The following is a 6,116-nucleotide window of genomic DNA, read 5'->3' as shown; positions in this document are numbered from 1 at the left end:
TTTAGCTTTTACAGCGACTCAAAAAATAAACGTTTATCCCCGCCTGTTCTAAAATTTACATTTTTACACTGCTAACATCCCCAAGTCTCTCAATATTGGAAAATAAAATTTATCTGGTTTGATTGTGTACAAAACTATAAAACTCTTATGGTAAATATATGTTAAAAACTGATTCTATTTTGAAGTTGTAAATTATTTAAGGTTCACAACAAATGTCAGTTAGAAGTGATTTTTGTTTTGATATTTCTATAAACTTTCAACATTTTGTGGTGACTATAAACTTTCACAAGTTCATGAACAAGACAATGAAATCAACGCCTCTTAATTTATAAATCAATATTATACATTAAGCAAAACTGCCCTGGTGTATACAAACCTCTCAGCTCCCTCCGAAATCACTTCGCGTGGTGTGTTTCTTCAAAATTGACTTTAAAACTTTACAATGAACAGCAACAATGTATCATGCCGGGTCTCTAGTAGAGGTCTCTACTTTTCAGAATTTGCATTGAGTGACATTGATATAACTATCTAATTTGGAATTTACTAAATTATCGATCATATCCTGTGAAGGAGAACGTGAATGTTAGCCTTATTCGTGCAAATATGGCGACAAAAATAGCTTTTCTTCGTTTGCATTTGACATATATCAAATTGCTGATCCAAAGGAATTAATATTACATGAGGATTGATATGTCTCAGCTTTCTGGATGACATGAACACTAATAGAAGGACTGAAGTTTTAGAGCACCAGTCAACGTGACAACGAGGTTCTAGAATCTGAGAAACCCGGAGCTTTGGTATAACAAATTGAATACAGTATGGTGTTATGACAGAGTGTGTGCTTACACTGATGCTGGGACTGCTCTTCCCAGACTGGGCAACAGTAAAGTAAGCAAAATTGCAAAACCAATGTGATGTTGCTAACAGACGCATAGTAATGTTATTGGTCACATTAAATCAAGATATAATTGCAATCGTGCTTTACGCATTTAAATAGTTTTTGTCCAACCTTTTAATGACAAGACAATCATATCTCTTTCAGGCAGGTCACACATCTTTCACAAGAGTGGCTGTCTTCAACTAAAATTCGGGACAGTATTATTATATATCTTAGGTTTGTTAATGCTAGGACTGCATATCTCGCCTGTGAGAGCTGACATCATTGTTCACAATTTTAAGGTTGTACGCTAACACATTTGGTAGTCACATACCTTCTGCGTCAGTTATTCAGCTGCAATTTTGGGACACTATGACTCTAACGTTTGTACCCTGATATTTCCTGGAGTTCCTGCTCTGCCTGCATACGCAAACAGTGACACCATTGTTAAACATATTCAGGTGTTGTTTGAACGTTTTACATATCTAGTACATCGTCTGACGTATTCCAATTAATCTTTGGATCATAATACCTCCGTACGCAGACAACTCATAACGTGATATACAAGCGGAAACCCTTTTATTTTTCCTACTGGAACCCCGAAGTGGGGTGAGGTGGGGCAAGAGGTCTAAGGCGCTCGCCATTACAGATCACAGACAACTCACCTCGAACAACGTGTGTAGGGGATCCTGCGGTTTTCTAACTACTATTTAGGCATGATGCGGTTTCTGTACTAATAGAAGGCATCATTTGATTTTCCTACTACTAGTTGGCATCATGCGGTTTTCTAACTGCTAGTAGGCATCATGCGGTTTTCCAACTAATAGTAGGCATTATGTGGTTTTCCAAATAGACGGCATCATGCGGTTTTCCAACTACAAGAAGGCATCATGCGGTTTCCCAACTACTAGTAGGCATCATGCTCGTAGTCGTCGATAATTTGGAACCTGAGACCGACAATGCGCACATTCTTGCACTGTGCTCTTGTTAATTTCGCCTAGTGGACTGAGGCAGACATATATATATATATATATATATATATATATATATATATATATATATATATATATATATATATATATATATATATATATGTGTGTGTGTGTGTGTGTGTGTGTGTGTGTGTGTGTGCGCGCGCGCGCGTGGTAGTAATAATAAAAAGGAAGAAAAATAAAGAAAAGAAAAAGCAACACAACAAAGAACATAATTAAAAAAGGTCATGGAAAATGCGCCTCCTCGCTGTGTGGCCCGAATAAATATGGATCAAGGAAAAATGTGAGCAATCAATTAAACTGCAGTGCATTTTGTATTCGCTTATCTATATGATACAGAATGGTCTTAATCAGTACTTAGAATTAGATGCACGAACGATAACTCTTTCTTCGTTGGCTTTTTACTTTTAAATTTTTGGCTATTTAAGATTAAAGTAAACGATTTCTGTTCAATTGAGAAAAGAATTTGAATTGTAAAACATAATTTGGGGTGTCTTGGGATGTTTTCAAGTATCTTGATGTGTCTCATCTTCGCTAGTGATGGTTCCGTTATGTTAGCCCAATCTACATCTTGGCGGATTGATCAATTTTTTCATTGCTTCGTGTCTGTTAATTTCATTGGAGAAGAGGAGCTGGAATGGACTCATAAATAAGCAATTTTCCACTGCCTGTCTGTGTCTGTACAAACACATCCTTTCCCTCAAATACAACTGTAATGGCTTCTCACTGGTACGTAGTCATACTTTCGATATTAAATTAACAAAGTATCTAAATCAACTGCCTCTACCATTTTCGGCTGATGTACAAAGATCCGCTGATACACGCTGTTGGTTAGTTGGCATTAAATAGTAAGGGATGCAACCATGAAGTCCAATAGATGACGCAAGGACAAAGCACTGAAATATGTGATTGATTCGCCTAGGTGTATATAGAGTTAAGCTGTCGGAACATTTGCTAGCGAACATGGGTGTGTCTTGGGGGTGATTAGTCACTCCCCGTTGCTAACGATAACTCTTTCTAACCGAATTTTCTACGCTTTATCCAATAGGTAGCTAAAACAAAGTGGACTGGGAATTCCAAAGATCATAAAGCACAAACTTTTGTAGATGTCTCTCAGATCTCCACGTAGGATTGTGAAGATCTAAACTTAATCAGACTGAGCGTAATTAACACGTAGCATTAGCACTAGGAGTGCTTTGGAGTCGTTGGTCTAGTCTATCTCTAAACAGAGAACCACATTAATTGAGCCTACCTGCGCACGTTGTAGCTACGGCAGACTGACAGTTTATTTTTTATATATATCTGACGCACAAGTTTCTTACCTATTCGTTGGGTTGCTTTTTGTTGCACAGTGATTCGTTATAAATAAATGGGAAAACAATTTACAAAGGTGGGTAACCCAATTGTTCCTTGGCTGGTGAATAGCTGGATTAACGACCCAATGCCGTCAATCGAGCTGAATCAACAAATCTACACAGCGCTGAATGGACGAAGCTAAATATTATTTTGCTGTTAGCTTAGTTATACAATCGGTCTGCGTTTTAACAGATTAAATAATGCATAATATTAACTTTATCAACTTTATCAACATTGGCCAAAAGTCGTTTGTTTGCTGCTCTTGAGTATGGTTTATGTGAATTAGAATTTGCTTAATGGGATTTATGGCAGCCGTCCTGAATAACGTCACGAAATTTATTAGATTAAACGCGAGGGTTGTCTGAATGATATATAATTGATACAACGCAATCATTTTCTTGTTCTTAATTACGTACAGAGTTGGATGCATATACCGTTCATGTCATTAACGTGGTGATCGTCCATAAAGAAATGTTTTCGCAACAACAGCGATTTGGGGGGGGGGGGGGACAAATTGTCTTCTTTTTTTTTAAAAAAAGAAACTAATTTTTTTCACTGTAATCCGTGTAGCCAATACTGCGGAAATCTTAAAGAAATCTTAAACCAATCTATGTTCGTGTAAATAGTTTGTACCCAGCCCTAATAATTACAATATGAAATCATTTTTTATTAGCAACTTGTTCCGATGCACTAGTTTTCTCTATTCACGAAACAAAGAAACAAAGAGTAATGATCCATAATATTATCTTATCCATCAGATATACTGGCCGCGATGTATATTCTATCTTGCCCTTAAAACGGTGTTAAACCCCAAAACAACAACGAATATAACTAAGGAAAATATGCACATTGTTCTCAGCACCTGGAAAACAGAAGCTGTACAGTAAGTTTGCACTTCTGAGTTTGCAGGATCGCGGGCACTATCTCAGGTTCCTGTAGGTGTACGGGTAAGTACTTATCTTTCAAAGGTTGCTGATTTCATCCTGACAACACCTTCACCAAATTTCTCAGATATGCCTTTCTCCGCTTGTTTGGTGACAATCAAGTTTTAATTTAATATTCATATAACATCAAGAATAAAAATAAAGCCATGCAATCATGAATTGCTGAGAAAAGGAGCTGTGTGTGATGTGTGATTTGGATTTTTAACGTAGCTTTTAACAATTTTTCAGTCATATCGCTACGATGTCTGCAGTGTGGCAGTTTATAGTGATGTCTAGCACTGGGGCATCATGCCGCAGACATGTGGCATGATGTACCTCCCAGTCACATTATCCTGACACCGGGCCGACCAGTCTTAACACTAACCTCTTAATGCTGAGCGCCAAGCGAGGCAGCTGTTAGTACCATTTTTGTAAGTCTTTGGTATGACTCGGCCGGGGATCGAACCCACGACATCCCGCATCCGAGGCGGACGCTCTAACCACTAAGCCACCGGAACGGTTCCGGAAGAAACGGAGCTTGTATCTCTGAGAAAATTAGTATTATTTCTCAAATATAAGATGTACCTCTACTCTCTTTTTCAGGAATATAAAGATTTCCTTGATTACCATGTTGAAAATATCAGGATATTTCTCATCGGTTCTGCTGCCCTAACCTGTGATAAAGATCCCATTAAAGTTCAGTTGAAGCAGTAGTATATAAAATATAAATTTGAGAACTTTTAAAATTTCTTTTAGTGAAATCATGGGCTGATTTTATGCCTTTCCATTTCCGAAAGACCATCTCAAAACAACATTTGAACAGAGAATCCGCGATACACATTTTAAGAATGTGTTGCACAATGAAACCAGAGTAATGAAGTTATAACTACTAATTTTATCATAATTATTGTGCTATTTCGCCTAAAATAAAACAAGAACACATTCATTCACTTTTCGACATTGTTTCAAAATGAGACTTAAACATTTCAATTTGATTTTATCAACACCATTGTTCATCAAATTACAATTACCGGTAATAATTTTGAAGGCTATGATATTGTTGTAGGGTTTAACGCCGGAAAGAACCACAGACCCACGAGAAGCTACTGGCAAGATTTCTCACATACCCACACTAGCCTAATCCGAGACTCGAACCCACGCAGACATAGGTGAGATGGCAGTGATCCGTAACGGAGAGCGCTTTAGACCACTCGGGGTCCCTCTAAGAGGTGCAAATCACAAACTAGTCAAGTATACCATATTTAAGAAACCCGACCACAACTGGTGGCTGTTTCGGAAATGCCGAATTTTAGTTGATTTCCCTAACTTCCTAAAGATTTGCAACTCAACAAAATTCCATCCCATTGCCATAAATATTTCTCATGCGTGATCTATCACTCAGAAGTTTATTTTTGAATAAATACTGTGTTAAGGTCTTAAAAATATTGTTGCAACAAAATTTCTTTTTCAGCCAAACAGAAGCCAAAGCGGACCATTTTTGTAATCTATGCCAAGATACTGAACAGTTCTTTACGACTACATGTACATGGAAATTTATAAATTTCAAGACTTTGTTCATGTTTTGAGGCTAAAAGACTCCTTTCAAATCAAATCAAGATTAACAAGGGCCTTTAATTCCCCTTCATACATAGGCACTGCAAAAAATTCTTTTGGACTAAATCGGAACTGAGAATGTCTTACAATTCATTCATGCCGGGACACTAAAAACTTCCTTTAAAACACGTTTTTAAACTGAAAAGCTGTTAAATCGAACTATTTAAGATCCTACAATATCGACTTGACATGGAAATTATGTTCAAGACAGCACGGAGTTTGACTCCAATCCTGCACTCTAAATCCTAGTCACCCATGTTTCCTTTAGAATAGCTAGAAATATAATGGTAGATGTAACATGCAAGTTTATGTGGACTTGCATGAGTTGTATGAAGACCTAATGGAAGAAATTAA

This window comes from Sinohyriopsis cumingii, unplaced genomic scaffold (genome assembly GCF_028554795.1).
Source record: "Sinohyriopsis cumingii isolate HCF-2022 unplaced genomic scaffold, ASM2855479v2 utg002868l, whole genome shotgun sequence".
NCBI lineage: Eukaryota > Metazoa > Mollusca > Bivalvia > Unionida > Unionidae > Sinohyriopsis > Sinohyriopsis cumingii.
This window is presented reverse-complemented; position numbering follows the sequence as displayed.